The following is an 11,573-nucleotide window of genomic DNA, read 5'->3' as shown; positions in this document are numbered from 1 at the left end:
CAGTATTGATCAAACATACTGTTACAGCACTGGACAGGGATGGCAGTATTGATCAAAGATACTGTTACAGCACTGGACAGGGATGGCAGTATTGATCAAAGATACTGTTACTGCACTGGACAGGGATGGCAGTATTGATCAAAGATACTGTTACTACACTGGACAGGGATGGCAGTATTGATCAAAGATACTGTTACAGCACTGGACAGGGATGGCAGTATTGATCAAAGATACTGTTACAGTACTGGACAGGGATGGCAGTATTGATCAAAGATACTGTTACTACACTGGACAGGGATGGCAGAATTGATCAAAGATACTGTTACAGCACTGGACAGGGATGGCAGTATTGATCAAAGATACTGTTACTACACTGGACAGGAATGGCAGTATTGATCAAAGATACTGTAACAGCAATGGACAGGGATGGCAGTATTGATCAAAGATACTGTTACAGCACTGGAGAGGGATGGCAGTATTGATCAAAGATACTGTTACTACACTGGACAGGAATGGCAGTATTGATCAAAGATACTGTTACAGCACTGGACAGGGATGGCAGTATTGATCAAAGATACTGTTACTACACTGGACAGGAATGGCAGTATTGATCAAAGATACTGTTACAGCACTGGACAGGGATGGCAGTATTGATCAAAGATACTGTTACAGCACTGGACAGGGATGGCAGTATTGATCAAAGATACTGTTACAGCACTGGACAGGGATGGCAGTATTGATCAAACATACTGTTACAGCACTGGTCAGGGATAGCAGTAATGATCAAAGATACTGTTACGACACTGGACAGGGATGGCAGTATTGATCAAAGATACTGTTACAGCACTGGACAGGGATGGCAATATTGATCAAAGATACTGTTACAGCACTGGACAGGGATGGCAGTATTGATCAAAGATACTGTTACTACACTGGACAGGGATGGCAGTATTGATCAAAGATACTGTTACAGCACTGGACAGGGATGGCAGTATTGATCAAAGATACTGTTACTACACTGGACAGGGATGGCAGTATTGATCAAAGATACTGTTACAGCACTGGACAGGGATGGCAGTATTGATCAAAGATACTGTTACAGCACTGGACAGGGATGGCAGTATTGATCAAAGATACTGTTACAGCACTGGACAGGGATGGCAGTATTGATCAAAGATACTGTTACAGCACTGGACAGGGATGGCAGTATTGATCAAAGATACTGTTACAGCACTGGACAGGGATGGCAGTATTGATCAAAGATACTGTTACAGCACTGGACAGGGATGGCAGTATTGATCAAAGATACTGTTACAGCACTGGACAGGGATGGCAGTATTGATCAAAGATACTGTTACAGCACTGGACAGGGATGGCAGTATTGATCAAAGATACTGTTACTACACTGGACAGGGATGGCAGTATTGATCAAAGATACTGTAACAGCACTGGACAGGGATGGCAGTATTGAACAAAGATACTGTTACAGCACTGTACAGGGATGGCAGTATTGATCAAAGATACTGTTACAGCACTGGACAGGGATGGCAGTATTGATCAAAGATACTGTTACTACACTGGACAGGGATGGCAGTATTGATCAAAGATACTGTTACTACACTGGACAGGGATGGCAGTATTGATCAAAGATACTGTTACTACACTGGACAGGGATGGCAGTATTGATCAAAGATACTGTTACTGCACTGGACAGGGATGGCAGTATTGATCAAAGATGCTGTTACAGCACTGGACAGGGATGGCAGTATTGATCAAAGATACTGTTACAGCACTGGACAGGGATGGCAGTATTGATCAAAGATACTGTTACAGCACTGGACAGGGATGGCAGAATTGATCAAAGATACTGTTACAGCACTGGACAGGGATGGCAGTATTGATCAAAGATACTGTTACAGCACTGGACAGGGATGGCAGAATTGATCAAAGATGCTGTTACAGCACTGGACAGGGATGGCAGTATTGATCAAAGATACTGTTACAGCACTGGACAGGGATGGCAGAATTGATCAAAGATACTGTTACAGCACTGGACAGGGATGGCAGTATTGATCAAAGATACTGTTACAGCACTGGACAGGGATGGCAGAATTGATCAAAGATACTGTTACAGCACTGGACAGGGACGGCAGTATTGATCAAATATACTGTTAGAGCACTGGACAGGGATGGCAGTATTGATCAAAGATACTGTTACAGCACTGGACAGGGATGGCAGTATTGATCAAAGATACTGATACCACACTGGACCGGGATGGCAGTATTGATCAAAGATACTGTTACTGCACTGGACAGGGATGGCAGTATTGATCAAAGATACTGATACCACACTGGACCGGGATGGGTCGTATTGATCAAAGTTACTGTTACTGCACTGGACAGGGATGGCAGTATTGATCAAAGATACTGTTACTGCACTGGACAGGGATGGCAGTATTGATCAAAGATACTATTACAGCACTGGACACGGATGGCAGTATTGATCAAAGATACTGTTACTGCACTGGACAGGGATGGCAGTATTGATCAAAGATACTGATACCACACTGGACCGGGATGGGTCGTATTGATCAAAGTTACTGTTACTGCACTGGACAGGGATGGCAGTATTGATCAAAGATACTGTTACTGCACTGGACAGAAATGGCAGTATTGATCAAAGATACTGTTACAGCACTGGACAGAAATGGCAGTATTGATCAAAGATACTGTTACTACACTGGACAGGGATGGCAGTATTGATCAAAGATACTGTTACAGCACTGGACAGGGATGGCAGTATTGATCAAAGATACTGTTACAGCACTGGACAGGGATGGCAGTATTGATCAAAGTTACTGTTACAGCACTGGACAGGGATGGCAGTATTGATCATAGATACTGTTACAACACTGGACAGAGATGGCAGTATTGATCAAAGATACTGTTACAGCACTGGACAGGGATCGCAGTATTGATCAAAGATAATGTTACAGCACTGGACAGGGATGGCAGTATTGATCAAAGTTACTGTTACAGCACTGGACAGGGATGGCAGTATTGATCATAGATACTGTTACAACACTGGACAGAGATGGCAGTATTGATCAAAGATACTGTTACAGCACTGGACAGGGATGGCAGTATTGATCAAAGATACTGTTACTACACTGGACAGGGATGGCAGTATTGATCAAAGATACTGTTACTACACTGGACAGGGATGGCAGTATTGATCAAAGATACTGTTACTACACTGGACAGGGATGGCAGTATTGATCAAAGATACTGTTACTGCACTGGACAGGGATGGCAGTATTGATCAAAGATGCTGTTAAATCACTGGACAGGGATGGCAGTATTGATCAAAGATACTGTTACAGCACTGGACAGGGATGGCAGTATTGATCAAAGATACTGTTACAGCACTGGACAGGGATGGCAGTATTGATCAAAGATACTATTACAGCACTGGACACGGATGGCAGTATTGATCAAAGATACTGTTACAGCACTGGACAAGGATGGCAGTATTGATCATAGATACTGTTACAGCACTGGACAGGGATGGCAGTATTTATCAAAGATTCTGTAACAGCACTGGACAGGAATGGCAGTATTGATCAAAGATGCTGTTACAGCACTGGACAGGGATGGCAGAATTGATCAAAGATACTGTGACAGCACTGGACAGGGATGGCAGTATTGATCAAAGATACTGTTACTACACTGGACAGGGATGGCAGTATTGATCAAAGATACTGTTACAGCACTGGACAGGGATGGCAGTATTGATCAAAGATACTGTTACAGCACTGGACAGGGATGGCAGTATTGATCAAAGACACTGTTACAGCACTGGACAGGGATGGCAGTATTGATCAAAGATACTGTTACAGCACTGGACACGGATGGCAGTATTGATCAAAGATACTGTTACTACACTGGACAGGGATGGCAGTATTGATCAAAGATACTGTTACTACACTGGACAGGAATGGCAGTATTGATCAAAGATACTGTAACAGCAATGGACAGGGATGGCAGTATTGATCAAAGATACTGTTACAGCACTGGACAGGGATGGCAGTATTGATCAAAGATACTGTTACAGCACTGGACAGGGATGGCAGTATTGATCAAACATACTGTTACAGCACTGGTCAGGGATAGCAGTATTGATCAAAGATACTGTTACGACACTGGACAGGGATGGCAGTATTGATCAAAGATACTGTTACAGCACTGGACAGGGATGGCAATATTGATCAAAGATACTGTTACAGCACTGGACAGGGATGGCAGTATTGATCAAAGATACTGTTACTACACTGGACAGGGATGGCAGTATTGATCAAAGATACTGTTACAGCACTGGACAGGGATGGCAGTATTGATCAAAGATACTGTTACTACACTGGACAGGGATGGCAGTATTGATCAAAGATACTGTTACAGCACTGGACAGGGATGGCAGTATTGATCAAAGATACTGTTACAGCACTGGACAGGGATGGCAGTATTGATCAAAGATACTGTTACAGCACTGGACAGGGATGGCAGTATTGATCAAAGATACTGTTACAGCACTGGACAGGGATGGCAGTATTGATCAAAGATACTGTTACAGCACTGGACAGGGATGGCAGTATTGATCAAAGATACTGTAACAGCAATGGACAGGGATGGCAGTATTGATCAAAGATACTGTTACAGCACTGGACAGGGATGGCAGTATTGATCAAAGATACTGTTACTACACTGGACAGGGATGTCAGTATTGATCAAAGATACTGTAACAGCACTGGACAGGGATGGCAGTATTGAACAAAGATACTGTTACAGCACTGTACAGGGATGGCAGTATTGATCAAAGATACTGTTACAGCACTGGACAGGGATGGCAGTATTGATCAAAGATACTGTTACTACACTGGACAGGGATGGCAGTATTGATCAAAGATACTGTTACTACACTGGACAGGGATGGCAGTATTGATCAAAGATACTGTTACTACACTGGACTGGGATGGCAGTATTGATCAAAGATACTGTTACTGCACTGGACAGGGATGGCAGTATTGATCAAAGATGCTGTTACAGCACTGGACAGGGATGGCAGTATTGATCAAAGATACTGTTACAGCACTGGACAGGGATGGCAGTATTGATCAAAAATACTGTTACAGCACTGGACAGGGATGGCAGAATTGATCAAAGATACTGTTACAGCACTGGACAGGGACGGCAGTATTGATCAAAGATACTGTTACAGCACTGGACAGGGATGGCAGTATTGATCAAAGATACTGTTACAGCACTGGACAGGGATGGCAGAATTGATCAAAGATACTGTTACAGCACTGGACAGGGACGGCAGTATTGATCAAATATACTGTTACAGCACTGGACAGGGATGGCAGTATTGATCAAAGATACTGTTACAGCACTGGACAGGGATGGCAGTATTGATCAAAGATACTGATACCACACTGGACCGGGATGGGTCGTATTGATCAAAGTTACTGTTACTGCACTGGACAGGGATGGCAGTATTGATCAAAGATACTGTTACTGCACTGGACAGGGATGGCAGTATTGATCAAAGATACTATTACAGCACTGGACACGGATGGCAGGATTGATCAAAGATACTGTTACTGCACTGGACAGGGATGGCAGTATTGATCAAAGATACTGATACCACACTGGACCGGGATGGGTCGTATTGATCAAAGTTACTGTTACTGCACTGGACAGGGATGGCAGTATTGATCAAAGATACTGTTACTGCAATGGACAGAAATGGCAGTATTGATCAAAGATACTGTTACAGCACTGGACAGAAATGGCAGTATTGATCAAAGATACTGTTACTACACTGGACAGGGATGGCAGTATTGATCAAAGATACTGTTACAGCACTGGACAGGGATGGCAGTATTGATCAAAGTTACTGTTACAGCACTGGACAGGGATGGCAGTATTTATCATAGATACTGTTACAACACTGGACAGAGATGGCAGTATTGATCAAAGATACTGTTACAGCACTGGACAGGGATGGCAGTATTGATCAAAGATACTGTTACTACACTGGACAGGGATGGCAGTATTGATCAAAGATACTGTTACTACACTGGACAGGGATGGCAGTATTGATCAAAGATACTGTTACTACACTGGACAGGGATGGCAGTATTGATCAAAGATACTGTTACAGCACTGGACAGGGATGGCAGTATTGATCAAAGATGCTGTGACAGCACTGGACAGGGATGGCAGTATTGATCAAAGATACTGTTACAGCACTGGACAGGGATGGCAGTATTGATCAAAGATACTGTTACAGCACTGGACAGGGATGGCAGAATTGATCAAAGATACTGTTACAGCACTGGACAGGGATGGCAGTATTGATCAAAGATACTGTTACAGCACTGGACAGGGATGGCAGTATTGATCAAAGATACTGTTACAGCACTGGACAGGGACGGCAGTATTGATCAAATATACTGTTACAGCACTGGACAGGGATGGCAGTATTGATCAAAGATACTGTTACAGCACTGGACAGGGATGGCAGTATTGATCAAAGATACTGATACCACACTGGACCGGGATGGGTCGTATTGATCAAAGTTACTGTTACTGCACTGGACAGGGATGGCAGTATTGATCAAAGATACTGTTACTGCACTGGACAGGGATGGCAGTATTGATCAAAGACACTATTACAGCACTGGACACGGATGGCAGTATTGATCAAAGATACTGTTACTGCACTGGACAGGGATGGCAGTATTGATCAAAGATACTGATACCACACTGGACCGGGATGGGTCGTATTGATCAAAGTTACTGTTACTGCACTGGACAGGGATGGCAGTATTGATCAAAGATACTGTTACTGCACTGGACAGAAATGGCAGTATTGATCAAAGATACTGTTACAGCACTGGACAGAAATGGCAGTATTGATCAAAGATACTGTTACTACACTGGACAGGGATGGCAGTATTGATCAAAGATACTGTTACAGCACTGGACAGGGATGGCAGTATTGATCAAAGTTACTGTTACAGCACTGGACAGGGATGGCAGTATTGATCATAGATACTGTTACAACACTGAACAGAGATGGCAGTATTGATCAAAGATACTGTTACTGCAATGGACAGAAATGGCAGTATTGATCAAAGATACTGTTACAGCACTGGACAGAAATGGCAGTATTGATCAAAGATACTGTTACTACACTGGACAGGGATGGCAGTATTGATCAAAGATACTGTTACAGCACTGGACAGGGATGGCAGTATTGATCAAAGTTACTGTTACAGCACTGGACAGGGATGGCAGTATTTATCATAGATACTGTTACAACACTGGACAGAGATGGCAGTATTGATCAAAGATACTGTTACAGCACTGGACAGGGATGGCAGTATTGATGAAAGATACTGTTACTACACTGGACAGGGATGGCAGTATTGATCAAAGATACTGTTACTACACTGGACAGGGATGGCAGTATTGATCAAAGATACTGTTACTACACTGGACAGGGATGGCAGTATTGATCAAAGATACTGTTACTGCAATGGACAGAAATGGCAGTATTGATCAAAGATACTGTTACAGCACTGGACAGAAATGGCAGTATTGATCAAAGATACTGTTACTACACTGGACAGGGATGGCAGTATTGATCAAAGATACTGTTACAGCACTGGACAGGGATGGCAGTATTGATCAAAGTTACTGTTACAGCACTGGACAGGGATGGCAGTATTTATCATAGATACTGTTACAACACTGGACAGAGATGGCAGTATTGATCAAAGATACTGTTACAGCACTGGACAGGGATGGCAGTATTGATCAAAGATACTGTTACTACACTGGACAGGGATGGCAGTATTGATCAAAGATACTGTTACTACACTGGACAGGGATGGCAGTATTGATCAAAGATACTGTTACTACACTGGACAGGGATGGCAGTATTGATCAAAGATACTGTTACTGCACTGGACAGGGATGGCAGTATTGATCAAAGATGCTGTTACAGCACTGGACAGGGATGGCAGTATTGATCAAAGATACTGTTACAGCACTGGACAGGGATGGCAGTATTGATCAAAGATACTGTTACAGCACTGGACAGGGATGGCAGAATTGATCAAAGATACTGTTACAGCACTGGACAGGGATGGCAGTATTGATCAAAGATACTGTTACAGCACTGGACAGGGATGGCAGTATTGATCAAAGATACTGTTACAGCACTGGACAGGGACGGCAGTATTGATCAAATATACTGTTACAGCACTGGACAGGGATGGCAGTATTGATCAAAGATACTGTTACAGCACTGGACAGGGATGGCAGTATTGATCAAAGATACTGATACCACACTGGACCGGGATGGGTCGTATTGATCAAAGTTACTGTTACTGCACTGGACAGGGATGGCAGTATTGATCAAAGATACTGTTACTGCACTGGACAGGGATGGCAGTATTGATCAAAGACACTATTACAGCACTGGACACGGATGGCAGTATTGATCAAAGATACTGTTACTGCACTGGACAGGGATGGCAGTATTGATCAAAGATACTGATACCACACTGGACCGGGATGGGTCGTATTGATCAAAGTTACTGTTACTGCACTGGACAGGGATGGCAGTATTGATCAAAGATACTGTTACTGCACTGGACAGAAATGGCAGTATTGATCAAAGATACTGTTACAGCACTGGACAGAAATGGCAGTATTGATCAAAGATACTGTTACTACACTGGACAGGGATGGCAGTATTGATCAAAGATACTGTTACAGCACTGGACAGGGATGGCAGTATTGATCAAAGTTACTGTTACAGCACTGGACAGGGATGGCAGTATTGATCATAGATACTGTTACAACACTGAACAGAGATGGCAGTATTGATCAAAGATACTGTTACTACACTGGACAGGGATGGCAGTATTTATCAAAGATACTGTTACTACACTGGACAGGGATGGCAGTATTTATCAAAGATTCTGTTACAGCACTGGACAGGAATGGCAGTATTGATCAAAGATGCTGTTACAGCACTGGACAGGGATGGCAGAATTGATCAAAGATACTGTTACAGCACTGGACAGGGACGGCAGTATTGATCAAAGATACTGTTACAGCACTGGACAGGGATGGCAGTATTGATCAAAGATACTGTTACAGCACTGGACAGGGATGGCAGTATTGATCAAAGATACTGTTACAGCACTGGACAGGGACGGCAGTATTGATCAAAGATACTGTTACAGCACTGGACAGGGATGGCAGTATTGATTAAAGATACTGTTACAGCACTGGACAGGGATGGCAGAATTGATCAAAGATACTGTTACTGCACTGGACAGAAATGGCAGTATTGATCAAAGATACTGTTACAGCACTGGACAGAAATGGCAGTATTGATCAAAGATACTGTTACAGCACTGGACAGGGATGGCAGTATTGATCAAAGATACTGTTACAGCACTGGACAGGGATGGCAGTATTGATCAAAGATACTGTTACAGCACTGGACAGGGATGGCAGTATTGATCAAAGATACTGTTACAGCACTGGACAGGGATGGCAGTATTGATCAAAGATACTGTTACAGCACTGGACAGGGATGGCAGTATTGATCAAAGATACTGTTACTACACTGGACAGGGATGGCAGTATTGATCAAAGATACTGTTACTACACTGGACAGGGATGGCAGTATTGATCAAAGATACTGTTACTGCACTGGACAGGGATGGCAGTATTGATCAAAGATGCTGTTACAGCACTGGACAGAAATGGCAGTATTGATCAAAGATACTGTTACAGCACTGGACAGGGATGGCAGTATTGATCAAAGATACTGTTACAGCACTGGACAGGGATGGCAGAATTGATCAAAGATACTGTTACAGCACTGGACAGGGATGGCAGTATTGATCAAAGATACTGTTACAGCACTGGACAGGGATGGCAGTATTGATCAAAGATACTGTTACAGCACTGGACAGGGACGGCAGTATTGATCAAATATACTGTTACAGCACTGGACAGGGATGGCAGTATTGATCAAAGATACTGTTACAGCACTGGACAGGGATGGCAGTATTGATCAAAGATACTGATACCACACTGGACCGGGATGGGTCGTATTGATCAAAGTTACTGTTACTGCACTGGACAGGGATGGCAGTATTGATCAAAGATACTGTTACTACACTGGACAGGGATGTCAGTATTGATCAAAGATACTGTAACAGCACTGGACAGGGATGGCAGTATTGAACAAAGATACTGTTACAGCACTGTACAGGGATGGCAGTATTGATCAAAGATACTGTTACAGCACTGGACAGGGATGGCAGTATTGATCAAAGATACTGTTACTACACTGGACAGGGATGTCAGTATTGATCAAAGATACTGTAACAGCACTGGACAGGGATGGCAGTATTGAACAAAGATACTGTTACAGCACTGTACAGGGATGGCAGTATTGATCAAAGATACTGTTACAGCACTGGACAGGGATGGCAGTATTGATCAAAGATACTGTTACTACACTGGACAGGGATGGCAGTATTGATCAAAGATACTGTTACTACACTGGACAGGGATGGCAGTATTGATCAAAGATACTGTTACTACACTGGACTGGGATGGCAGTATTGATCAAAGATACTGTTACTGCACTGGACAGGGATGGCAGTATTGATCAAAGATGCTGTTACAGCACTGGACAGGGATGGCAGTATTGATCAAAGATACTGTTACAGCACTGGACAGGGATGGCAGTATTGATCAAAAATACTGTTACAGCACTGGACAGGGATGGCAGAATTGATCAAAGATACTGTTACAGCACTGGACAGGGACGGCAGTATTGATCAAAGATACTGTTACAGCACTGGACAGGGATGGCAGTATTGATCAAAGATACTGTTACAGCACTGGACAGGGATGGCAGAATTGATCAAAGATACTGTTACAGCACTGGACAGGGACGGCAGTATTGATCAAATATACTGTTACAGCACTGGACAGGGATGGCAGTATTGATCAAAGATACTGTTACAGCACTGGACAGGGATGGCAGTATTGATCAAAGATACTGATACCACACTGGACCGGGATGGGTCGTATTGATCAAAGTTACTGTTACTGCACTGGACAGGGATGGCAGTATTGATCAAAGATACTGTTACTGCACTGGACAGGGATGGCAGTATTGATCAAAGATACTATTACAGCACTGGACACGGATGGCAGTATTGATCAAAGATACTGTTACTGCACTGGACAGGGATGGCAGTATTGATCAAAGATACTGATACCACACTGGACCGGGATGGGTCGTATTGATCAAAGTTACTGTTACTGCACTGGACAGGGATGGCAGTATTGATCAAAGATACTGTTACTGCAATGGACAGAAATGGCAGTATTGATCAAAGATACTGTTACAGCACTGGACAGAAATGGCAGTATTGATCAAAGATACTGTTACTACACTGGACAGG

The sequence above is a fragment of the Heptranchias perlo genome, unplaced genomic scaffold (assembly GCF_035084215.1).
Source record: "Heptranchias perlo isolate sHepPer1 unplaced genomic scaffold, sHepPer1.hap1 HAP1_SCAFFOLD_349, whole genome shotgun sequence".
Classification (NCBI taxonomy): domain Eukaryota; kingdom Metazoa; phylum Chordata; class Chondrichthyes; order Hexanchiformes; family Hexanchidae; genus Heptranchias; species Heptranchias perlo.
This window is presented reverse-complemented; position numbering follows the sequence as displayed.